Here is a 27,314-nt window from a genome sequence, read left to right as displayed (position 1 = left end):
AGCAGGACCTGGTGGAACCAAGGAGCCTTTGTGATACTCCAGATCCACATGGAAGCCAGGGTGCACTGAGACACAGCGGGGCCTTGTTGGAACCAAAGACACCTCTGCAAAAAGCAGGCTAGCTCATAGAAGCAAGGAGTCCATTGTTACAACATCAAACCTATGGAACCAAGGGACCATTGTGACACTGCGGGGCCTCATGGAACCAATTGTCCATGATGACAGTGCGGATCAAAGGAGACCATGGTGACACTGCGGAACCTGATGGAACCAAGGAGCCATTGTGACACAGTGGGGCCTCATGGAATCAAGGAGACCATTGTGACCCAGGTGTTGCATGTGAAGGCAAGGAGCCATTGTGACACTTTGGGCTTCTTCCCTTGAGCTCTGCAGCTGGCTGTCCCAGCCCAGCGCACCATGTGCCACCTGCTCTCCTCAGGGCTCTGCCTGCACACAGCCCCAGGAGAAGTTTTCCTGTTTGGAAGGAAAGAATGGAAAAGCCTGAGCAGGTTTCCTAAACAACAAACCCCACTCAGGAGCCACATGCTCAGTACAGGCTGCCTGGAACGAGGTCCCCTTTCTACAAGGGTCAGTGTGAGCAGGAATGATCTCTGGGAGCAGAATTCTCGGAGTCTTTCCACTGAATTCTCTGTCCCTGTGTCTTGGGGTGACTTTATCATGTGTATCCCCTATCGCTGCTCTATGCCCAGAAGTGAACTTTGTGCATTTCTGTGCCTTTCAACTGAGCCTGAGAGGGGGAAGAGGGAAAAAAAACCGGACAACCTTCTCAGACCATTTGTTCAAGGACACACATACACACTCCTCTGCATCCTGCTTGCAGCAAGAGCAGAGGAAGCAACCTTGTTTCTTTTGAGCCAGTTTTCAGCTCCTTTTCTCTGGAGGGAGATGGAGAGTTGAACTTTGTTTTCCTGGGACTTTGGGGGTTTTTATCCGTTCTTCTCTTCTTGACTGTTTCAACATCAGAGCACATTGGGAGAATTTTCTCCCGAGGTGGGGGCCCTGAATGTGGGCCCATGAGCCAGCTCCAAGGAGGAGGAGAGAGACTGCGCCTACGGAAGTGTTGGGGTTCCTCCCCCCTGCCATGAGGTCATGGGAGAGGGGACCCTGGGGTAGAGGCATGGCCTGGGCACGGGGTCTCCCTGCTCCCTGCTGACATGTGCCCTAATCCTGTTCAGCACTGGTTATTTTGTGTTGCCCTGTGCCAGGAGGGCCCTGCTTGTGCCGTGATTGCTCAGTTCTTTGGCAGTGCCCCGCCCATGTGGCTGGAGAAGAAAGAGCTCTGAAACTTCTCTCAAGAATCGCTCCCTGTTTCTTTGCACGGGCCTCGCTGTCTATGGATGTTTCAGGAGACCCCATCGAAACACGGAAGGACTCTCAAATTATCCCAGGTTTCTCTCCACAGCGAGAGGTTTTAATATTTAGCATTGTTCTCCTTTTCCTGTCTGTTTGTTAAAAAAATAGATTATATCTCTTTCACTTTCTTCCCAGGAAAATTCTTTTTTCCCGAACCTGGTGGGGGAGGGCTGGGTGTAACCTGCCTTCTATCAGAGGATATTTTCCTCCACATTTGTCCAAACCGGCACAGCCTGTCCTTTCCCTGGGTGTCTGTTGCAGATGGAAGCTGCTGGTGCCATTCTCAGCTTGAAGCCCTCTTTTGATGCAAGCAGATGTTGCCAGGTGTGTTCAGCAGCTGTTGCTCAATGCTTATGCCAAGCTATTGTGTTCCTCATGGAACCAAGGAGCCATTGTGACACTGCAGGGGCTGATGGCATCAAGGAGACAATTGTGACAGTACAGAACCTCCTAGAAACAAGGCTCCATTGTGACACCGCGGGGAATCATGGAATCAAGGAGCCCATTGTGACACGGCCAGGCCGCACGGAACCAATGGTCCATGGTTCCACTGCGGATTCAAGAAGAGCACGGTGACACCACGCAACATCACGGAACCATGCGTCCATTGTGACACAGCGGGGCCTCATGGAAACAAGGGGACCATTGTGGCAAAGCAGGGCCTAATGGAAGCATGGAGAGCATTGGGACATTGTGGGGAATCATGGAAGCATGGAGAGCATTGTGACACTAAGGGAACTCCTGGAACCAAGATGAGCACTGGCACATAATGGAACCTCATGGAAGCAAGCCTCCATGATGACTTTGGGGCGCCTCAGGGACCACAGGACCCATTGTGACACAGCAGGACCTGGTGGAACCAAGGAGCCTTTGTGATACTCCAGATCCACATGGAAGCCAGGGTGCACTGAGACACAGCGGGGCCTTGTTGGAACCAAAGACACCTCTGCAAAAAGCAGGCTAGCTCATAGAAGCAAGGAGTCCATTGTTACAACATCAAACCTATGGAACCAAGGGACCATTGTGACACTGCGGGGCCTCATGGAACCAATTGTCCATGATGACAGTGCGGATCAAAGGAGACCATGGTGACACTGCGGAACCTGATGGAACCAAGGAGCCATTGTGACACAGTGGGGCCTCATGGAATCAAGGAGACCATTGTGACCCAGGTGTTGCATGTGAAGGCAAGGAGCCATTGTGACACTTTGGGCTTCTTCCCTTGAGCTCTGCAGCTGGCTGTCCCAGCCCAGCGCACCATGTGCCACCTGCTCTCCTCAGGGCTCTGCCTGCACACAGCCCCAGGAGAAGTTTTCCTGTTTGCAAGGAAAGAATGGAAAAGCCTGAGCAGGTTTCCTAAACAACAAACCCCACTCAGGAGCCACATGCTCAGTACTGGCTGCCTGGAACGAGGTCCCCTTTCTACAAGGGTCAGGGTGAGCAGGAATGATCTCTGGGAGCAGAATTCTCGGAGTCTTTCCACTGAATTCTCTGTCCCTGTGTCTTGGGGTGACTTTATCATGTGTATCCTCTATCGCTGCTCTATGCCCGGAAGTGAACTTTGTGCATTTCTGTGCCTTTCAACTGAGCCTGAGAGGGGGAAGAGGGAAAAAAAACCGGACAACCTTCTCAGAGCGTTTGTTCAAGGACACACATACACACTCCTCTGCATCCTGCTTGCAGCAAGAGCCGAGGAAGCAACCTTGTTTCTTTTGAGCCAGTTTTCAGCTCCTTTTCTCTGGAGGGAGATGGAGAGTTGAACTTTGTTTTCCTGGGACTTTGGGGGTTTTTATCCGTTCTTCTCTTCTTGACTGTTTCAACATCAGAGCACATTGGGAGAATTTTCTCCCGAGGTGGGGGCCCTGAATGTGGGCCCATGAGCCAGCTGCAAGGAGGAGGAGAGAGACTGCGCCTACGGAAGTGTTGGGGTTCCTCCCCCCTGCCATGAGGTCATGGGAGAGGGGACCCTGGGGTAGAGGCATGGCCTGGGCATGGGGTCTCCCTGCTCCCTGCTGACATGTGCCCTAATCCTGTTCAGCACTGGTTATTTTGTGTTGCCCTGTGCCAGGAGGGCCCTGCTTGTGCCGTGATTGCTCAGTTCTTTGGCAGTGCCCCGCCCATGTGGCTGGAGAAGAAAGAGCTCTGAAACTTCTCTCAAGAATGGCTCCCTATTTCTTTGCACGGGCCTCGCTGTCTATGGATGTTTCAGGAGACCCCACCGAAACACGGAAGGACTCTCAAATTATCCCAGCTTTCTCTCCACAGCGAGAGGTTTTAACATTTAGCATTGTTCTCCTTTTCCTGTCTGTTTGTTAAAAAAATAGTTTTTATCTCTTTCACTTTCTTCCCCGGAAAATTCTTTTTTCCCGAAGCTGGTGGGGGAGGGCTGGGTGTAACCTGCCTTCTATCAGAGGATATTTTCCTCCACATTTGTCCAAACCGGCACAGCCTGTCCTTTCCCTGGGTGTTTGTTGCAGATGGAAGCTGCTGGTGCCATTGTCAGCTTGAAGCCCTCTTTTGATGCAAGCAGATGTTGCCAGGTGTGTTCAGCAGCTGTTGCTCAATGCTTATGCCAAGCTATTGTGTTCCTCATGGAACCAAGGAGCCATTGTGACACTGCAGGGGCTGATGGCATCAAGGAGACAATTGTGACAGTACAGAACCTCCTAGAAACAAGGCTCCATTGTGACACCGTGGGGAATCATGGAATCAAGGAGCCCATTGTGACACGGCCAGGCCGCACGGAACCAATGGTCCATGGTTCCACTGCGGATTCAAGAAGAGCACGGTGACACCACGCAACATCACGGAACCATGCGTCCATTGTGACACAGCGGGGCCTCATGGAAACAAGGGGACCATTGTGGCAAAGCAGGGCCTAATGGAAGCATGGAGAGCATTGGGACATTGTGGGGAATCATGGAAGCATGGAGAGCATTGTGACACTAAGGGAACTCCTGGAACCAAGATGAGCACTGGCACATAATGGAACCTCATGGAAGCAAGCCTCCATGATGACTTTGGGGCGCCTCAGGGACCACAGGACCCATTGTGACACAGCAGGACCTGGTGGAACCAAGGAGCCTTTGTGATACTCCAGATCCACATGGAAGCCAGGGTGCACTGAGACACAGCGGGGCCTTGTTGGAACCAAAGACACCTCTGCAAAAAGCAGGCTAGCTCATAGAAGCAAGGAGTCCATTGTTACAACATCAAACCTATGGAACCAAGGGACCATTGTGACACTGCGGGGCCTCATGGAACCAATTGTCCATGATGACAGTGCGGATCAAAGGAGACCATGGTGACACTGCGGAACCTGATGGAACCAAGGAGCCATTGTGACACAGTGGGGCCTCATGGAATCAAGGAGACCATTGTGACCCAGGTGTTGCATGTGAAGGCAAGGAGCCATTGTGACACTTTGGGCTTCTTCCCTTGAGCTCTGCAGCTGGCTGTCCCAGCCCAGCGCACCATGTGCCACCTGCTCTCCTCAGGGCTCTGCCTGCACACAGCCCCAGGAGAAGTTTTCCTGTTTGGAAGGAAAGAATGGAAAAGCCTGAGCAGGTTTCCTAAACAACAAACCCCACTCAGGAGCCACATGCTCAGTACAGGCTGCCTGGAACGAGGTCCCCTTTCTACAAGGGTCAGTGTGAGCAGGAATGATCTCTGGGAGCAGAATTCTCAGAGTCTTTCCACTGAATTCTCTGTCCCTGTGTCTTGGGGTGACTTTATCATGTGTATCCCCTATTGCTGCTCTATGCCCAGAAGTGAACTTTGTGCATTTCTGATCCTTTCAACTGAGCCTGAGAGGGGGGAGAGGAAAAAAAACCGGACAAACTTCTCAGACCATTTGTTCAAGGACACTCACACACTCCTCTGCATCCTGCTTGCAGCAAGAGCAGAGGAAGCAACCTTGTTTCTTTTGAGCCAGTTTTCAGCTCCTTTTCTCTGGAGGGAGATGGAGAGTTGAACTTTGTTTTCCTGGGACTTTGGGGTTTTTTTTCCCTTCTTCTCTTCTTGACTGTTTCAACATCAGAGCACATTGGGAGAATTTTCTCCCGAGGTGGGGGCCCTGAATGTGGGCCCATGAGCCAGCTCCAAGGAGGAGGAGAGAGACTGCGCCTACGGAAGTGTTGGGGTTCCTCCCCCCTGCCATGAGGTCATGGGAGAGGGGACCCTGGGGTAGAGGCATGGCCTGGGCATGGGGTCTCCCTGCTCCCTGCTGACATGTGCCCTAATCCTGTTCAGCACTGGTTATTTTGTGTTGCCCTGTGCCAGGAGGGCCCTGCTTGTGCCGTGATTGCTCAGTTCTTTGGCAGTGCCCCGCCCATGTGGCTGGAGAAGAAAGAGCTCTGAAACTTCTCTCAAGAATGGCTCCCTATTTCTTTGCACGGGCCTCGCTGTCTATGGATGTTTCAGGAGACCCCACCGAAACACGGAAGGACTCTCAAATTATCCCAGCTTTCTCTCCACAGCGAGAGGTTTTAACATTTAGCATTGTTCTCCTTTTCCTGTCTGTTTGTTAAAAAAATAGTTTTTATCTCTTTCACTTTCTTCCCAGGAAAATTCTTTTTTCCCGAAGCTGGTGGGGGAGGGCTGGGTGTAACCTGCCTTCTATCAGAGGATATTTTCCTCCACATTTGTCCAAACCGGCACAGCCTGTCCTTTCCCTGGGTGTTTGTTGCAGATGGAAGCTGCTGGTGCCATTCTCAGCTTGAAGCCCTCTTTTGATGCAAGCAGATGTTGCCAGGTGTGTTCAGCAGCTGTTGCTCAATGCTTATGCCAAGCTATTGTGTTCCTCATGGAACCAAGGAGCCATTGTGACACTGCAGGGGCTGATGGCATCAAGGAGACAATTGTGACAGTACAGAACCTCCTAGAAACAAGGCTCCATTGTGACACCGTGGGGAATCATGGAATCAAGGAGCCCATTGTGACACGGCCAGGCCGCACGGAACCAATGGTCCATGGTTCCACTGCGGATTCAAGAAGAGCACGGTGACACCACGCAACATCACGGAACCATGCGTCCATTGTGACACAGCGGGGCCTCATGGAAACAAGGGGACCATTGTGGCAAAGCAGGGCCTAATGGAAGCATGGAGAGCATTGGGACATTGTGGGGAATCATGGAAGCATGGAGAGCATTGTGACACTAAGGGAACTCCTGGAACCAAGATGACCACTGGCACATAATGGAACCTCATGGAAGCAAGCCTCCATGATGACTTTGGGGCGCCTCAGGGACCACAGGACCCATTGTGACACAGCAGGACCTGGTGGAACCAAGGAGCCTTTGTGATACTCCAGATCCACATGGAAGCCAGGGTGCACTGAGACACAGCGGGGCCTTGTTGGAACCAAAGACACCTCTGCAAAAAGCAGGCTAGCTCATAGAAGCAAGGAGTCCATTGTTACAACATCAAACCTATGGAACCAAGGGACCATTGTGACACTGCAGGGCCTCATGGAACCAATTGTCCATGATGACAGTGCGGATCAAAGGAGACCATGGTGACACTGCGGAACCTGATGGAACCAAGGAGCCATTGTGACACAGTGGGGCCTCATGGAATCAAGGAGACCATTGTGACCCAGGTGTTGCATGTGAAGGCAAGGAGCCATTGTGACACTTTGGGCTTCTTCCCTTGAGCTCTGCAGCTGGCTGTCCCAGCCCAGCGCACCATGTGCCACCTGCTCTCCTCAGGGCTCTGCCTGCACACAGCCCCAGGAGAAGTTTTCCTGTTTGGAAGGAAAGAATGGAAAAGCCTGAGCAGGTTTCCTAAACAACAAACCCCACTCAGGAGCCACATGCTCAGTACAGGCTGCCTGGAACGAGGTCCCCTTTCTACAAGGGTCAGTGTGAGCAGGAATTATCTCTGGGAGCAGAATTCTCGGAGTCTTTCCACTGAATTCTCTGTCCCTGTGTCTTGGGGTGACTTTATCATGTGTATCCCCTATCGCTGCTCTATGCCCAGAAGTGAACTTTGTGCATTTCTGTGCCTTTCAACTGAGCCTGAGAGGGGGAAGAGGGAAAAAAAACCGGACAACCTTCTCAGACCATTTGTTCAAGGACACACATACACACTCCTCTGCATCCTGCTTGCAGCAAGAGCAGAGGAAGCAACCTTGTTTCTTTTGAGCCAGTTTTCAGCTCCTTTTCTCTGGAGGGAGATGGAGAGTTGAACTTTGTTTTCCTGGGACTTTGGGGGTTTTTCTCCGTTTTTCTCTTCTTGACTGTTTCAACATCAGACCACATTGGGAGAATTTTCTCCCGAGGTGGGGGCCCTGAATGTGGGCCCATGAGCCAGCTGCAAGGAGGAGGAGAGAGACTACTCCTACGGAAGTGTTGGGGTTCCTCCCCCCTGCCATAAGGTCATGGGAGAGGGGACCCTGGGGTAGAGGCATGGCCTGGGCACGGGGGTCTCCCTGCTCCCTGCTGACATGTGCCCTAATCCTGTTCAGCACTGGTTATTTTGTGTTGCCCTGTGCCAGGAGGGCCCTGGTTGTGCCGTGATTGCTCAGTTCTTTGGCAGTGCCCCGCCCATGTGGCTGGAGAAGAAAGAGCTCTGAAACTTCTCTCAAGAATGGCTCCCTATTTCTTTGCACGGGCCTCGCTGTCTATGGATGTTTCAGGAGACCCCACCGAAACACGGAAGGACTCTCAAATTATCCCAGGTTTCTCTGCACAGCGAGAGGTTTTAATATTTAGCATTGTTCTCCTTTTCCTGTCTGTTTGTTAAAAAAATAGTTTTTATCTCTTTCACTTTCTTCCCAGGAAAATTCTTTTTTCCCGAAGCTGGTGGGGGAGGGCTGGGTGTAACCTGCCTTCTATCAGAGGATATTTTCCTCCACATTTGTCCAAACTGGCACAGCCTGTCCTTTCCCTGGGTGTCTGTTGCAGATGGAAGCTGCTGGTGCCATTCTCAGCTTGAAGCCCTCTTTTGATGCAAGCAGATGTTGCCAGGTGTGTTCAGCAGCTGTTGCTCAATGCTTATGCCAAGCTATTGTGTTCCTCATGGAACCAAGGAGCCATTGTGACACTGCAGGGGCTGATGGCATCAAGGAGACAATTGTGACAGTACAGAACCTCCTAGAAACAAGGCTCCATTGTGACACCGTGGGGAATCATGGAATCAAGGAGCCCATTGTGACACGGCCAGGCCGCACGGAACCAATGGTCCATGGTTCCACTGCGGATTCAAGAAGAGCACGGTGACACCACGCAACATCACGGAACCATGCGTCCATTGTGACACAGCTGGGCCTCATGGAAACAAGGGGACCATTGTGGCAAAGCAGGGCCTAATGGAAGCCTGGAGAGCATTGGGACAATGTGGGGAATCATGGAAGCATGGAGAGCATTGTGACACTAAGGAAACTCCTGGAACCAAGATGAGCACTGGCACATAATGGAACCTCATGGCACCAAGCCTCCATGATGACTTTGGAGGGCCTCAGGGACCACAGGACCCATTGTGACACAGCAGGACCTGGTGGAACCAAGGAGCCTTTGTGATACTCCAGATCCACATGGAAGCCAGGGTGCACTGAGACACAGCGGGGCCTTGTTGGAACCAAAGACACCTCTGCAAAAAGCAGGCTAGCTCATAGAAGCAAGGAGTCCATTGTTACAACGTAAAATCTATGGAACCAAGGGACCATTGTGACACTGCGGGGCCTCATGGAACCAATTGTCCATGATGATAATGCGGATCAAAGGAGACCATGGTGACACTGCGGAACCCGATGGAACCAAGGAGCCATTGTGACACAGTGGGGCCTCATGGAATCAAGGAGACCATTGTGACCCAGGTGTTCCATGTAAAGGCAAGGAGCCATTGTGACACTTTGGGCTTCTTCCCTTGAGCTCTGCAGCTGGCTGTCCCAGCCCAGCGCACCATGTGCCACCTGCTCTCCTCAGGGCTCTGCCTGCACACAGCCCCAGGAGAAGTTTTCCTGTTTGCAAGGAAAGAATGGAAAAGCCTGAGCAGGTTTCCTAAACAACAAACCCCACTCAGGAGCCACATGCTCAGTACTGGCTGCCTGGAACGAGGTCCCCTTTCTACAAGGGTCAGTGTGAGCAGGAATGATCTCTGGGAGCAGAGTTCTCAGAGTCTTTCCACTGAATTCTCTGTCCCTGTGTCTTGGGGTGACTTTATCATGTGTATCCCCTATTGCTGCTCTATGCCCAGAAGTGAACTTTGTGCATTTCTGTGCCTTTCAACTGAGCCTGAGAGGGGGGAGAGGAAAAAAAACCGGACAAACTTCTCAGACCATTTGTTCAAGGACACTCACACACTCCTCTGCATCCTGCTTGCAGCAAGAGCAGAGGAAGCAACCTTGTTTCTTTTGAGCCAGTTTTCAGCTCCTTTTCTCTGGAGGGAGATGGAGAGTTGAACTTTGTTTTCCTGGGACTTTGGGGTTTTTTTTCCCTTCTTCTCTTCTTGACTGTTTCAACATCAGAGCACATTGGGAGAATTTTCTCCCGAGGTGGGGGCCCTGAATGTGGGCCCATGAGCCAGCTCCAAGGAGGAGGAGAGAGACTACACCTACGGAAGTGTTGGGGTTCCTCCCCCCTGCCATGAGGTCATGGGAGAGGGGACCCTGGGGTAGAGGCATGGCCTGGGCACGGGGGTCTCCCTGCTCCCTGCTGACATGTGCCCTAATCCTGTTCAGCACTGGTTATTTTGTGTTGCCCTGTGCCAGGAGGGCCCTGCTTGTGCCGTGATTGCTCAGTTCTTTGGCAGTGCCCCGCCCATGTGGCTGGAGAAGAAAGAGCTCTGAAACTTCTCTCAAGAATCGCTCCCTGTTTCTTTGCACGGGCCTCGCTGTCTATGGATGTTTCAGGAGACCCCATCGAAACACGGAAGGACTCTCAAATTATCCCAGGTTTCTCTCCACAGCGAGAGGTTTTAATATTTAGCATTGTTCTCCTTTTCCTGTGTGTTTGTTAAAAAAATAGATTATATCTCTTTCACTTTCTTCCCAGGAAAATTCTTTTTTCCCGAAGCTGGTGGGGGAGGGCTGGGTGTAACCTGCCTTCTATCAGAGGATATTTTCCTCCACATTTGTCCAAACCGGCACAGCCTGTCCTTTCCCTGGGTGTCTGTTGCAGATGGAAGCTGCTGGTGCCATTGTCAGCTTGAAGCCCTCTTTTGATGCAAGCAGATGTTGCCAGGTGTGTTCAGCAGCTGTTGCTCAATGCTTATGCCAAGCTATTGTGTTCCTCATGGAACCAAGGAGCCATTGTGACACTGCAGGGGCTGATGGCATCAAGGAGACAATTGTGACAGTACAGAACCTCCTAGAAACAAGGCTCCATTGTGACACCGCGGGGAATCATGGAATCAAGGAGCCCATTGTGACACGGCCAGGCCGCACGGAACCAATGGTCCATGGTTCCACTGCGGATTCAAGAAGAGCACGGTGACACCACGCAACATCACGGAACCATGCGTCCATTGTGACACAGCGGGGCCTCATGGAAACAAGGGGACCATTGTGGCAAAGCAGGGCCTAATGGAAGCATGGAGAGCATTGGGACATTGTGGGGAATCATGGAAGCATGGAGAGCATTGTGACACTAAGGGAACTCCTGGAACCAAGATGAGCACTGGCACATAATGGAACCTCATGGAAGCAAGCCTCCATGATGACTTTGGGGCGCCTCAGGGACCACAGGACCCATTGTGACACAGCAGGACCTGGTGGAACCAAGGAGCCTTTGTGATACTCCAGATCCACATGGAAGCCAGGGTGCACTGAGACACAGCGGGGCCTTGTTGGAACCAAAGACACCTCTGCAAAAAGCAGGCTAGCTCATAGAAGCAAGGAGTCCATTGTTACAACATCAAACCTATGGAAGCAAGGGACCATTGTGACACTGCGGGGCCTCATGGAACCAATTGTCCATGATGACAGTGCGGATCAAAGGAGACCATGGTGACACTGCGGAACCTGATGGAACCAAGGAGCCATTGTGACACAGTGGGGCCTCATGGAATCAAGGAGACCATTGTGACCCAGGTGTTGCATGTGAAGGCAAGGAGCCATTGTGACACTTTGGGCTTCTTCCCTTGAGCTCTGCAGCTGGCTGTCCCAGCCCAGCGCACCATGTGCCACCTGCTCTCCTCAGGGCTCTGCCTGCACACAGCCCCAGGAGAAGTTTTCCTGTTTGCAAGGAAAGAATGGAAAAGCCTGAGCAGGTTTCCTAAACAACAAACCCCACTCAGGAGCCACATGCTCAGTACTGGCTGCCTGGAACGAGGTCCCCTTTCTACAAGGGTCAGGGTGAGCAGGAATGATCTCTGGGAGCAGAATTCTCGGAGTCTTTCCACTGAATTCTCTGTCCCTGTGTCTTGGGGTGACTTTATCATGTGTATCCTCTATCGCTGATCTATGCCCAGAAGTGAACTTTGTGCATTTCTGTGCCTTTCAACTGAGCCTGAGAGGGGGAAGAGGGAAAAAAAACCGGACAACCTTCTCAGAGCGTTTGTTCAAGGACACACATACACACTCCTCTGCATCCTGCTTGCAGCAAGAGCCGAGGAAGCAACCTTGTTTCTTTTGAGCCAGTTTTCAGCTCCTTTTCTCTGGAGGGAGATGGAGAGTTGAACTTTGTTTTCCTGGGACTTTGGGGGTTTTTATCCGTTCTTCTCTTCTTGACTGTTTCAACATCAGAGCACATTGGGAGAATTTTCTCCCGAGGTGGGGGCCCTGAATGTGGGCCCATGAGCCAGCTGCAAGGAGGAGGAGAGAGACTGCGCCTACGGAAGTGTTGGGGTTCCTCCCCCCTGCCATGAGGTCATGGGAGAGGGGACCCTGGGGTAGAGGCATGGCCTGGGCATGGGGTCTCCCTGCTCCCTGCTGACATGTGCCCTAATCCTGTTCAGCACTGGTTATTTTGTGTTGCCCTGTGCCAGGAGGGCCCTGCTTGTGCCGTGATTGCTCAGTTCTTTGGCAGTGCCCCGCCCATGTGGCTGGAGAAGAAAGAGCTCTGAAACTTCTCTCAAGAATGGCTCCCTATTTCTTTGCACGGGCCTCGCTGTCTATGGATGTTTCAGGAGACCCCACCGAAACACGGAAGGACTCTCAAATTATCCCAGCTTTCTCTCCACAGCGAGAGGTTTTAACATTTAGCATTGTTCTCCTTTTCCTGTCTGTTTGTTAAAAAAATAGTTTTTATCTCTTTCACTTTCTTCCCAGGAAAATTCTTTTTTCCCGAAGCTGGTGGGGGAGGGCTGGGTGTAACCTGCCTTCTATCAGAGGATATTTTCCTCCACATTTGTCCAAACCGGCACAGCCTGTCCTTTCCCTGGGTGTTTGTTGCAGATGGAAGCTGCTGGTGCCATTGTCAGCTTGAAGCCCTCTTTTGATGCAAGCAGATGTTGCCAGGTGTGTTCAGCAGCTGTTGCTCAATGCTTATGCCAAGCTATTGTGTTCCTCATGGAACCAAGGAGCCATTGTGACACTGCAGGGGCTGATGGCATCAAGGAGACAATTGTGACAGTACAGAACCTCCTAGAAACAAGGCTCCATTGTGACACCGTGGGGAATCATGGAATCAAGGAGCCCATTGTGACACGGCCAGGCCGCACGGAACCAATGGTCCATGGTTCCACTGCGGATTCAAGAAGAGCACGGTGACACCACGCAACATCACGGAACCATGCGTCCATTGTGACACAGCGGGGCCTCATGGAAACAAGGGGACCATTGTGGCAAAGCAGGGCCTAATGGAAGCATGGAGAGCATTGGGACATTGTGGGGAATCATGGAAGCATGGAGAGCATTGTGACACTAAGGGAACTCCTGGAACCAAGATGAGCACTGGCACATAATGGAACCTCATGGAAGCAAGCCTCCATGATGACTTTGGGGCGCCTCAGGGACCACAGGACCCATTGTGACACAGCAGGACCTGGTGGAACCAAGGAGCCTTTGTGATACTCCAGATCCACATGGAAGCCAGGGTGCACTGAGACACAGCGGGGCCTTGTTGGAACCAAAGACACCTCTGCAAAAAGCAGGCTAGCTCATAGAAGCAAGGAGTCCATTGTTACAACATCAAACCTATGGAACCAAGGGACCATTGTGACACTGCGGGGCCTCATGGAACCAATTGTCCATGATGACAGTGCGGATCAAAGGAGACCATGGTGACACTGCGGAACCTGATGGAACCAAGGAGCCATTGTGACACAGTGGGGCCTCATGGAATCAAGGAGACCATTGTGACCCAGGTGTTGCATGTGAAGGCAAGGAGCCATTGTGACACTTTGGGCTTCTTCCCTTGAGCTCTGCAGCTGGCTGTCCCAGCCCAGCGCACCATGTGCCACCTGCTCTCCTCAGGGCTCTGCCTGCACACAGCCCCAGGAGAAGTTTTCCTGTTTGCAAGGAAAGAATGGAAAAGCCTGAGCAGGTTTCCTAAACAACAAACCCCACTCAGGAGCCACATGCTCAGTACAGGCTGCCTGGAACGAGGTCCCCTTTCTACAAGGGTCAGGGTGAGCAGGAATGATCTCTGGGAGCAGAATTCTCAGAGTCTTTCCACTGAATTCTCTGTCCCTGTGTCTTGGGGTGACTTTATCATGTGTATCCCCTATTGCTGCTCTATGCCCAGAAGTGAACTTTGTGCATTTCTGTGCCTTTCAACTGAGCCTGAGAGGGGGAAGAGGGAAAAAAAACCGGACAACCTTCTCAGACCATTTGTTCAAGGACACACATACACACTCCTCTGCATCCTGCTTGCAGCAAGAGCAGAGGAAGCAACCTTGTTTCTTTTGAGCCAGTTTTCAGCTCCTTTTCTCTGGAGGGAGATGGAGAGTTGAACTTTGTTTTCCTGGGACTTTGGGGGTTTTTATCCGTTCTTCTCTTCTTGACTGTTTCAACATCAGAGCACATTGGGAGAATTTTCTCCCGAGGTGGGGGCCCTGAATGTGGGCCCATGAGCCAGCTCCAAGGAGGAGGAGAGAGACTGCGCCTACGGAAGTGTTGGGGTTCCTCCCCCCTGCCATGAGGTCATGGGAGAGGGGACCCTGGGGTAGAGGCATGGCCTGGGCACGGGGTCTCCCTGCTCCCTGCTGACATGTGCCCTAATCCTGTTCAGCACTGGTTATTTTGTGTTGCCCTGTGCCAGGAGGGCCCTGCTTGTGCCGTGATTGCTCAGTTCTTTGGCAGTGCCCCGCCCATGTGGCTGGAGAAGAAAGAGCTCTGAAACTTCTCTCAAGAATCGCTCCCTGTTTCTTTGCACGGGCCTCGCTGTCTATGGATGTTTCAGGAGACCCCACCGAAACACGGAAGGACTCTCAAATTATCCCAGCTTTCTCTCCACAGCGAGAGGTTTTAACATTTAGCATTGTTCTCCTTTTCCTGTCTGTTTGTTAAAAAAATAGTTTTTATCTCTTTCACTTTCTTCCCAGGAAAATTCTTTTTTCCCGAACCTGGTGGGGGAGGGCTGGGTGTAACCTGCCTTCTATCAGAGGATATTTTCCTCCACATTTGTCCAAACCGGCACAGCCTGTCCGTTCCCGGGGTGTCTGTTGCAGATGGAAGCTGCTGGTGCCATTCTCAGCTTGAAGCCCTCTTTTGATGCAAGCAGATGTTGCCAGGTGTATTCAGCAGCTGTTGCTCAATGCTTATGCCAAGCTATTGTGTTCCTCATGGAACCAAGGAGCCATTGTGACACTGCAGGGGCTGATGGCATCAAGGAGACAATTGTGACAGTACAGAACCTCCTAGAAACAAGGCTCCATTGTGACACCGTGGGGAATCATGAAATCAAGGAGCCCATTGTGACACGGCCAGGCCGCACGGAACCAATGGTCCATGGTTCCACTGCGGATTCAAGAAGAGCACGGTGACACCACGCAACATCACGGAACCATGCGTCCATTGTGACACAGCTGGGCCTCATGGAAACAAGGGGACCATTGTGGCAAAGCAGGGCCTAATGGAAGCCTGGAGAGCATTGGGACATTGTGGGGAATCATGGAAGCATGGAGAGCATTGGGACACTAAGGAAACTCCTGGAACCAAGATGAGCACTGGCACATAATGGAACCTCATGGAAGCAAGCCTCCATGGTGACTTTGGAGGGCCTCAGGGACCACAGGACCCATTGTGACACAGCAGGACCTGGTGGAACCAAGGAGCCTTTGTGATACTCCAGATCCACATGGAAGCCAGGGTGCACTGAGACACAGCGGGGCCTTGTTGGAACCAAAGACACCTCTGCAAAAAGCAGGCTAGCTCATAGAAGCAAGGAGTCCATTGTTACAACATCAAACCTATGGAACCAAGGGACCATTGTGACATTGCGGGGCCTCATGGAACCAATTGTCCATGATGATAATGCGGATCAAAGGAGACCATGGTGACACTGCGGAACCGCATGGAACCAAGGAGCCATTGTGACACAGTGGGGCCTCATGGAATCAAGGAGACCATTGTGACCCAGGTGTTGCATGTGAAGGCAAGGAGCCATTGTGACACTTTGGGCTTCTTCCCTTGAGCTCTGCAGCTGGCTGTCCCAGCCCAGCGCACCATGTGCCACCTGCTCTCCTCAGGGCTCTGCCTGCACACAGCCCCAGGAGAAGTTTTCCTGTTTGGAAGGAAAGAATGGAAAAGCCTGAGCAGGTTTCCTAAACAACAAACCCCACTCAGGAGCCACATGCTCAGTACTGGCTGCCTGGAACGAGGTCCCCTTTCTACAAGGGTCAGTGTGAGCAGGAATGATCTCTGGGAGCAGAATTCTCGGAGTCTTTCCACTGAATTCTCTGTCCCTGTGTCTTGGGGTGACTTTATCATGTGTATCCCCTATCGCTGCTCTATGCCCAGAAGTGAACTTTGTGCATTTCTGTGCCTTTCAACTGAGCCTGAGAGGGGGGAGAGGAAAAAAAAACCGGACAAACTTCTCAGACCATTTGTTCAAGGACACACATACACACTCCTCTGCATCCTGCTTGCAGCAAGAGCAGAGGAAGCAACCTTGTTTCTTTTGAGCCAGTTTTCAGCTCCTTTTCTCTGGAGGGAGATGGAGAGTTGAACTTTGTTTTCCTGGGACTTTGGGGGTTTTTCTCCGTTTTTCTCTTCTTGACTGTTTCAACATCAGAGCACATTGGGAGAATTTTCTCCCGAGGTGGGGGCCCTGAATGTGGGCCCATGAGCCAGCTCCAAGGAGGAGGAGAGAGACTACACCTACGGAAGTGTTGGGGTTCCTCCCCCCTGCCATGAGGTCATGGGAGAGGGGACCCTGGGGTAGAGGCATGGCCTGGGCACGGGGGTCTCCCTGCTCCCTGCTGACATGTGCCCTAATCCTGTTCAGCACTGGTTATTTTGTGTTGCCCTGTGCCAGGAGGGCCCTGGTTGTGCCGTGATTGCTCAGTTCTTTGGCAGTGCCCCGCCCATGTGGCTGGAGAAGAAAGAGCTCTGAAACTTCTCTCAAGAATGGCTCCCTATTTCTTTGCACGGGCCTCGCTGTCTATGGATGTTTCAGGAGACCCCACCGAAACACGGAAGGACTCTCAAATTATCCCAGGTTTCTCTGCACAGCGAGAGGTTTTAATATTTAGCATTGTTCTCCTTTTCCTGTCTGTTTGTTAAAAAAATAGTTTTTATCTCTTTCACTTTCTTCCCAGGAAAATTCTTTTTTCCCGAAGCTGGTGGGGGAGGGCTGGGTGTAACCTGCCTTCTATCAGAGGATATTTTCCTCCACATTTGTCCAAACTGGCACAGCCTGTCCTTTCCCTGGGTGTCTGTTGCAGATGGAAGCTGCTGGTGCCATTCTCAGCTTGAAGCCCTCTTTTGATGCAAGCAGATGTTGCCAGGTGTGTTCAGCAGCTGTTGCTCAATGCTTATGCCAAGCTATTGTGTTCCTCATGGAACCAAGGAGCCATTGTGACACTGCAGGGGCTGATGGCATCAAGGAGACAATTGTGACAGTACAGAACCTCCTAGAAACAAGGCTCCATTGTGACACCGTGGGGAATCATGGAATCAAGGAGCCCATTGTGACACGGCCAGGCCGCACGGAACCAATGGTCCATGGTTCCACTGCGGATTCAAGAAGAGCACGGTGACACCACGCAACATCACGGAACCATGCGTCCATTGTGACACAGCGGGGCCTCATGGAAACAAGGGGACCATTGTGGCAAAGCAGGGCCTAATGGAAGCATGGAGAGCATTGGGACAATGTGGGGAATCATGGAAGCATGGAGAGCATTGTGACACTAAGGGAACTCCTGGAACCAAGATGAGCACTGGCACATAATGGAACCTCATGGCACCAAGCCTCCATGATGACTTTGGAGGGCCTCAGGGACCACAGGACCCATTGTGACACAGCAGGACCTGGTGGAACCAAGGAGCCTTTGTGATACTCCAGATCCACATGGAAGCCAGGGTGCACTGAGACACAGCGGGGCCTTGTTGGAACCAAAGACACCTCTGCAAAAAGCAGGCTAGCTCATAGAAGCAAGGAGTCCATTGTTACAACGTAAAATCTATGGAACCAAGGGACCATTGTGACACTGCGGGGCCTCATGGAACCAATTGTCCATGATGATAATGCGGATCAAAGGAGACCATGGTGACACTGCGGAACCCGATGGAACCAAGGAGCCATTGTGACACAGTGGGGCCTCATGGAATCAAGGAGACCATTGTGACCCAGGTGTTCCATGTAAAGGCAAGGAGCCATTGTGACACTTTGGGCTTCTTCCCTTGAGCTCTGCAGCTGGCTGTCCCAGCCCAGCGCACCATGTGCCACCTGCTCTCCTCAGGGCTCTGCCTGCACACAGCCCCAGGAGAAGTTTTCCTGTTTGCAAGGAAAGAATGGAAAAGCCTGAGCAGGTTTCCTAAACAACAAACCCCACTCAGGAGCCACATGCTCAGTACAGGCTGCCGGGAACGATGTCCCCTTTCTACAAGGGTCAGGGTGAGCAGAATTCTCTGGGAGCAGAATTCTCGGAGTCTTTCCACTGAATTCTCTGTCCCTGTGTCTTGGGGTGACTTTATCATGTGTATCCCCTATCGCTGCTCTATGCCCAGAAGTGAACTTTGTGCATTTCTGTGCCTTTCAACTGAGCCTGAGAGGGGGAAGAGGGAAAAAAAACCGGACAACCTTCTCAGACCATTTGTTCAAGGACACACATACACACTCCTCTGCATCCTGCTTGCAGCAAGAGCAGAGGAAGCAACCTTGTTTCTTTTGAGCCAGTTTTCAGCTCCTTTTCTCTGGAGGGAGATGGAGAGTTGAACTTTGTTTTCCTGGGACTTTGGGGGTTTTTATCCGTTCTTCTCTTCTTGACTGTTTCAACATCAGAGCACATTGGGAGAATTTTCTCCCGAGGTGGGGGCCCTGAATGTGGGCCCATGAGCCAGCTCCAAGGAGGAGGAGAGAGACTGCGCCTACGGAAGTGTTGGGGTTCCTCCCCCCTGCCATGAGGTCATGGGAGAGGGGACCCTGGGGTAGAGGCATGGCCTGGGCACGGGGTCTCCCTGCTCCCTGCTGACATGTGCCCTAATCCTGTTCAGCACTGGTTATTTTGTGTTGCCCTGTGCCAGGAGGGCCCTGGTTGTGCCGTGATTGCTCAGTTCTTTGGCAGTGCCCCGCCCATGTGGCTGGAGAAGAAAGAGCTCTGAAACTTCTCTCAAGAATCGCTCCCTGTTTCTTTGCACGGGCCTCGCTGTCTATGGATGTTTCAGGAGACCCCACCGAAACACGGAAGGACTCTCAAATTATCCCAGGTTTCTCTCCACAGCGAGAGGTTTTAATATTTAGCATTGTTATCCTTTTCCTGTCTGTTTGTTAAAAAAAATAGTTTTTATCTCTTTCACTTTCTTCCCAGGAAAATTCTTTTTTCCCGAAGCTGGTGGGGGAGGGCTGGGTGTAACCTGCCTTCTATCAGAGGATATTTTCCTCCACATTTGTCCAAACCGGCACAGCCTGTCCTTTCCCTGGGTGTCTGTTGCAGATGGAAGCTGCTGGTGCCATTGTCAGCTTGAAGCCCTCTTTTGATGCAAGCAGATGTTGCCAGGTGTGTTCAGCAGCTGTTGCTCAATGCTTATGCCAAGCTATTGTGTTCCTCATGGAACCAAGGAGCCATTGTGACACTGCAGGGGCTGATGGCATCAAGGAGACAATTGTGACAGTACAGAACCTCCTAGAAACAAGGCTCCATTGTGACACCGTGGGGAATCATGGAATCACGGAGCCCATTGTGACACGGCCAGGCCGCATGGAACCAATGGTCCATGGTTCCACTGCGGATTCAAGAAGAGCACGGTGACACCACGCAACATCACGGAACCATGCGTCCATTGTGACACAGCGGGGCCTCATGGAAACAAGGGGACCATTGTGGCAAAGCAGGGCCTAATGGAAGCATGGAGAGCATTGGGACATTGTGGGGAATCATGGAAGCATGGAGAGCATTGTGACACTAAGGGAACTCCTGGAACCAAGATGACCACTGGCACATAATGGAACCTCATGGAAGCAAGCCTCCATGATGACTTTGGAGGGCCTCGGGGACCACAGGACCCATTGTGACACAGCAGGACCTGGTGGAACCAAGGAGCCTTTGTGATACTCCAGATCCACATGGAAGCCAGGGTGCACTGAGACACAGCGGGGCCTTGTTGGAACCAAAGACACCTCTGCAAAAAGCAGGCTAGCTCATAGAAGCAAGGAGTCCATTGTTACAACATCAAACCTATGGAACCAAGGGACCATTGTGACACTGCGGGGCCTCATGGAACCAATTGTCCATGATGACAGTGCGGATCAAAGGAGACCATGGTGACACTGCGGAACCGCATGGAACCAAGGAGCCATTGTGACACAGTGGGGCCTCATGGAATCAAGGAGACCATTGTGACCCAGGTGTTGCATGTGAAGGCAAGGAGCCATTGTGACACTTTGGGCTTCTTCCCTTGAGCTCTGCAGCTGGCTGTCCCAGCCCAGCGCACCATGTGCCACCTGCTCTCCTCAGGGCTCTGCCTGCACACAGCCCCAGGAGAAGTTTTCCTGTTTGGAAGGAAAGAATGGAAAAGCCTGAGCAGGTTTCCTAAACAACAAACCCCACTCAGGAGCCACATGCTCAGTACAGGCTGCCTGGAACGAGGTCCCCTTTCTACAAGGGTCAGTGTGAGCAGGAATTATCTCTGGGAGCAGAATTCTCAGAGTCTTTCCACTGAATTCTCTGTCCCTGTGTCTTGGGGTGACTTTATCATGTGTATCCCCTATCGCTGCTCTATGCCCAGAAGTGAACTTTGTGCATTTCTGTGCCTTTCAACTGAGCCTGAGAGGGGGAAGAGGGAAAAAAAACCGGACAACCTTCTCAGACCATTGGTTCAAGGACACACATACACACTCCTCTGCATCCTGCTTGCAGCAAGAGCAGAGGAAGCAACCTTGTTTCTTTTGAGCCAGTTTTCAGCTCCTTTTCTCTGGAGGGAGATGGAGAGTTGAACTTTGTTTTCCTGGGACTTTGGGGGTTTTTATCCGTTCTTCTCTTCTTGACTGTTTCAACATCAGAGCACATTGGGAGAATTTTCTCCCGAGGTGGGGGCCCTGAATGTGGGCCCATGAGCCAGCTGCAAGGAGGAGGAGAGAGACTGCACCTATGGAAGTGTTGGGGTTCCTCCCCCCTGCCATGAGGTCATGGGAGAGGGGACCCTGGGGTAGAGGCATGGCCTGGGCACGGGGTCTCCCTGCTCCCTGCTGACATGTGCCCTAATCCTGTTCAGCACTGGTTATTTTGTGTTGCCCTGTGCCAGGAGGGCCCTGGTTGTGCCGTGATTGCTCAGTTCTTTGGCAGTGCCCCGCCCATGTGGCTGGAGAAGAAAGAGCTCTGAAACTTCTCTCAAGAATGGCTCCCTATTTCTTTGCACGGGCCTCGCTGTCTATGGATGTTTCAGGAGACCCCACCGAAACACGGAAGGACTCTCAAATTATCCCAGGTTTCTCTCCACAGCGAGAGGTTTTAATATTTAGCATTGTTATCCTTTTCCTGTCTGTTTGTTAAAAAAATAGTTTTTATCTCTTTCACTTTCTTCCCAGGAAAATTCTTTTTTCCCGAAGCTGGTGGGGGAGGGCTGGGTGTAACCTGCCTTCTATCAGAGGATATTTTCCTCCACATTTGTCCAAACCGGCACAGCCTGTCCTTTCCCTGGGTGTCTGTTGCAGATGGAAGCTGCTGGTGCCATTGTCAGCTTGAAGCCCTCTTTTGATGCAAGCAGATGTTGCCAGGTGTGTTCAGCAGCTGTTGCTCAATGCTTATGCCAAGCTATTGTGTTCCTCATGGAACCAAGGAGCCATTGTGACACTGCAGGGGCTGATGGCATCAAGGAGACAATTGTGACAGTACAGAACCTCCTAGAAACAAGGCTCCATTGTGACACCGTGGGGAATCATGGAATCACGGAGCCCATTGTGACACGGCCAGGCCGCATGGAACCAATGGTCCATGGTTCCACTGCGGATTCAAGAAGAGCACGGTGACACCACGCAACATCACGGAACCATGCGTCCATTGTGACACAGCGGGGCCTCATGGAAACAAGGGGACCATTGTGGCAAAGCAGGGCCTAATGGAAGCATGGAGAGCATTGGGACATTGTGGGGAATCATGGAAGCATGGAGAGCATTGTGACACTAAGGGAACTCCTGGAACCAAGATGACCACTGGCACATAATGGAACCTCATGGAAGCAAGCCTCCATGATGACTTTGGAGGGCCTCGGGGACCACAGGACCCATTGTGACACAGCAGGACCTGGTGGAACCAAGGAGCCTTTGTGATACTCCAGATCCACATGGAAGCCAGGGTGCACTGAGACACAGCGGGGCCTTGTTGGAACCAAAGACACCTCTGCAAAAAGCAGGCTAGCTCATAGAAGCAAGGAGTCCATTGTTACAACATCAAACCTATGGAAGCAAGGGACCATTGTGACACTGCGGGGCCTCATGGAACCAATTGTCCATGATCACAGTGCGGATCAAAAGAGACCATGGTGACACTGCGGAACCTGATGGAACCAAGGAGCCATTGTGACACAGTGGGGCCTCATGGAATCAAGGAGACCATTGTGACCCAGGTGTTGCATGTGAAGGCAAGGAGCCATTGTGACACTTTGGGCTTCTTCCCTTGAGCTCTGCAGCTGGCTGTCCCAGCCCAGCGCACCATGTGCCACCTGCTCTCCTCAGGGCTCTGCCTGCACACAGCCCCAGGAGAAGTTTTCCTGTTTGGAAGGAAAGAATGGAAAAGCCGGAGCAGGTTTCCCAAACAACAAACCCCACTCAGGAGCCACATGCTCAGTACAGGCTGCCGGGAACGATGTCCCCTTTCTACAAGGGTCAGGGTGAGCAGAATTCTCTGGGAGCAGAATTCTCGGAGTCTTTCCACTGAATTCTCTGTCCCCGTGTCTTGGGGTGACTTTATCATGTGTATCCCCTATCGCTGCTCTATGCCCAGAAGTGAACTTTGTGCATTTCTGTGCCTTTCAACTGAGCCTGAGAGGGGGAAGAGGGAAAAAAAACCGGACAACCTTCTCAGAGCGTTTGTTCAAGGACACACATACACACTCCTCTGCATCCTGCTTGCAGCAAGAGCCGAGGAAGCAACCTTGTTTCTTTTGAGCCAGTTTTCAGCTCCTTTTCTCTGGAGGGAGATGGAGAGTTGAACTTTGTTTTCCTGGGACTTTGGGGGTTTTTATCCGTTCTTCTCTTCTTGACTGTTTCAACATCAGAGCACATTGGGAGAATTTTCTCCCGAGGTGGGGGCCCTGAATGTGGGCCCATGAGCCAGCTCCAAGGAGGAGGAGAGAGACTGCGCCTACGGAAGTGTTGGGGTTCCTCCCCCCTGCCATGAGGTCATGGGAGAGGGGACCCTGGGGTAGAGGCATGGCCTGGGCATGGGGTCTCCTTGCTCCCTGCTGACATGTGCCCTAATCCTGTTCAGCACTGGTTATTTTGTGTTGCCCTGTGCCAGGAGGGCCCTGCTTGTGCCGTGATTGCTCAGTTCTTTGGCAGTGCCCCGCCCATGTGGCTGGAGAAGAAAGAGCTCTGAAACTTCTCTCAAGAATGGCTCCCTATTTCTTTGCACGGGCCTCGCTGTCTATGGATGTTTCAGGAGACCCCACCGAAACACGGAAGGACTCTCAAATTATCCCAGCTTTCTCTCCACAGCGAGAGGTTTTAACATTTAGCATTGTTCTCCTTTTCCTGTCTGTTTGTTAAAAAAATAGTTTTTATCTCTTTCACTTTCTTCCCAGGAAAATTCTTTTTTCCCGAAGCTGGTGGGGGAGGGCTGGGTGTAACCTGCCTTCTATCAGAGGATATTTTCCTCCACATTTGTCCAAACCGGCACAGCCTGTCCTTTCCCTGGGTGTTTGTTGCAGATGGAAGCTGCTGGTGCCATTGTCAGCTTGAAGCCCTCTTTTGATGCAAGCAGATGTTGCCAGGTGTGTTCAGCAGCTGTTGCTCAATGCTTATGCCAAGCTATTGTGTTCCTCATGGAACCAAGGAGCCATTGTGACACTGCAGGGGCTGATGGCATCAAGGAGACAATTGTGACAGTACAGAACCTCCTAGAAACAAGGCTCCATTGTGACACCGTGGGGAATCATGGAATCAAGGAGCCCATTGTGACACGGCCAGGCCGCACGGAACCAATGGTCCATGGTTCCACTGCGGATTCAAGAAGAGCACGGTGACACCACGCAACATCACGGAACCATGCGTCCATTGTGACACAGCGGGGCCTCATGGAAACAAGGGGACCATTGTGGCAAAGCAGGGCCTAATGGAAGCATGGAGAGCATTGGGACATTGTGGGGAATCATGGAAGCATGGAGAGCATTGTGACACTAAGGGAACTCCTGGAACCAAGATGAGCACTGGCACATAATGGAACCTCATGGAAGCAAGCCTCCATGATGACTTTGGGGCGCCTCAGGGACCACAGGACCCATTGTGACACAGCAGGACCTGGTGGAACCAAGGAGCCTTTGTGATACTCCAGATCCACATGGAAGCCAGGGTGCACTGAGACACAGCGGGGCCTTGTTGGAACCAAAGACACCTCTGCAAAAAGCAGGCTAGCTCATAGAAGCAAGGAGTCCATTGTTACAACATCAAACCTATGGAAGCAAGGGACCATTGTGACACTGCGGGGCCTCATGGAACCAATTGTCCATGATGACAGTGCGGATCAAAGGAGACCATGGTGACACTGCGGAACCTGATGGAACCAAGGAGCCATTGTGACACAGTGGGGCCTCATGGAATCAAGGAGACCATTGTGACCCAGGTGTTGCATGTGAAGGCAAGGAGCCATTGTGACACTTTGGGCTTCTTCCCTTGAGCTCTGCAGCTGGCTGTCCCAGCCCAGCGCACCATGTGCCACCTGCTCTCCTCAGGGCTCTGCCTGCACACAGCCCCAGGAGAAGTTTTCCTGTTTGGAAGGAAAGAATGGAAAAGCCTGAGCAGGTTTCCTAAACAACAAACCCCACTCAGGAGCCACATGCTCAGTACAGGCTGCCTGGAACGAGGTCCCCTTTCTACAAGGGTCAGTGTGAGCAGGAATTATCTCTGGGAGCAGAATTCTCAGAGTCTTTCCACTGAATTCTCTGTCCCTGTGTCTTGGGGTGACTTTATCATGTGTATCCCCTATCGCTGCTCTATGCCCAGAAGTGAACTTTGTGCATTTCTGTGCCTTTCAACTGAGCCTGAGAGGGGGAAGAGGGAAAAAAAACCGGACAACCTTCTCAGACCATTGGTTCAAGGACACACATACACACTCCTCTGCATCCTGCTTGCAGCAAGAGCAGAGGAAGCAACCTTGTTTCTTTTGAGCCAGTTTTCAGCTCCTTTTCTCTGGAGGGAGATGGAGAGTTGAACTTTGTTTTCCTGGGACTTTGGGGGTTTTTATCCGTTCTTCTCTTCTTGACTGTTTCAACATCAGAGCACATTGGGAGAATTTTCTCCCGAGGTGGGGGCCCTGAATGTGGGCCCATGAGCCAGCTGCAAGGAGGAGGAGAGAGACTGCACCTACGGAAGTGTTGGGGTTCCTCCCCCCTGCCATGAGGTCATGGGAGAGGGGACCCTGGGGTAGAGGCATGGCCTGGGCACGGGGTCTCCCTGCTCCCTGCTGACATGTGCCCTAATCCTGTTCAGCACTGGTTATTTTGTGTTGCCCTGTGCCAGGAGGGCCCTGGTTGTGCCGTGATTGCTCAGTTCTTTGGCAGTGCCCCGCCCATGTGGCTGGAGAAGAAAGAGCTCTGAAACTTCTCTCAAGAATCGCTCCCTGTTTCTTTGCACGGGCCTCGCTGTCTATGGATGTTTCAGGAGACCCCACCGAAACACGGAAGGACTCTCAAATTATCCCAGGTTTCTCTCCACAGCGAGAGGTTTTAATATTTAGCATTGTTATCCTTTTCCTGTCTGTTTGTTAAAAAAATAGTTTTTATCTCTTTCACTTTCTTCCCAGGAAAATTCTTTTTTCCCGAAGCTGGTGGGGGAGGGCTGGGTGTAACCTGCCTTCTATCAGAGGATATTTTCCTCCACATTTGTCCAAACCGGCACAGCCTGTCCTTTCCCTGGGTGTCTGTTGCAGATGGAAGCTGCTGGTGCCATTGTCAGCTTGAAGCCCTCTTTTGATGCAAGCAGATGTTGCCAGGTGTGTTCAGCAGCTGTTGCTCAATGCTTATGCCAAGCTATTGTGTTCCTCATGGAACCAAGGAGCCATTGTGACACTGCAGGGGCTGATGGCATCAAGGAGACAATTGTGACAGTACAGAACCTCCTAGAAACAAGGCTCCATTGTGACACCGTGGGGAATCATGGAATCACGGAGCCCATTGTGACACGGCCAGGCCGCATGGAACCAATGGTCCATGGTTCCACTGCGGATTCAAGAAGAGCACGGTGACACCACGCAACATCACGGAACCATGCGTCCATTGTGACACAGCGGGGCCTCATGGAAACAAGGGGACCATTGTGGCAAAGCAGGGCCTAATGGAAGCATGGAGAGCATTGGGACATTGTGGGGAATCATGGAAGCATGGAGAGCATTGTGACACTAAGGGAACTCCTGGAACCAAGATGACCACTGGCACATAATGGAACCTCATGGAAGCAAGCCTCCATGATGACTTTGGAGGGCCTCGGGGACCACAGGACCCATTGTGACACAGCAGGACCTGGTGGAACCAAGGAGCCTTTGTGATACTCCAGATCCACATGGAAGCCAGGGTGCACTGAGACACAGCGGGGCCTTGTTGGAACCAAAGACACCTCTGCAAAAAGCAGGCTAGCTCATAGAAGCAAGGAGTCCATTGTTACAACATCAAACCTATGGAAGCAAGGGACCATTGTGACACTGCGGGGCCTCATGGAACCAATTGTCCATGATCACAGTGCGGATCAAAAGAGACCATGGTGACACTGCGGAACCGCATGGAACCAAGGAGCCATTGTGACACAGTGGGGCCTCATGGAATCAAGGAGACCATTGTGACCCAGGTGTTGCATGTGAAGGCAAGGAGCCATTGTGACACTTTGGGCTTCTTCCCTTGAGCTCTGCAGCTGGCTGTCCCAGCCCAGCGCACCATGTGCCACCTGCTCTCCTCAGGGCTCTGCCTGCACACAGCCCCAGGAGAAGTTTTCCTGTTTGGAAGGAAAGAATGGAAAAGCCGGAGCAGGTTTCCCAAACAACAAACCCCACTCAGGAGCCACATGCTCAGTACAGGCTGCCGGGAACGATGTCCCCTTTCTACAAGGGTCAGGGTGAGCAGAATTCTCTGGGAGCAGAATTCTCGGAGTCTTTCCACTGAATTCTCTGTCCCCGTGTCTTGGGGTGACTTTATCATGTGTATCCCCTATCGCTGCTCTATGCCCAGAAGTGAACTTTGTGCATTTCTGT

Source organism: Aphelocoma coerulescens, chromosome 12 (assembly GCF_041296385.1).
Source record: "Aphelocoma coerulescens isolate FSJ_1873_10779 chromosome 12, UR_Acoe_1.0, whole genome shotgun sequence".
Lineage (NCBI taxonomy): Eukaryota > Metazoa > Chordata > Aves > Passeriformes > Corvidae > Aphelocoma > Aphelocoma coerulescens.
Note: the sequence above shows the minus strand (reverse complement) of the source record.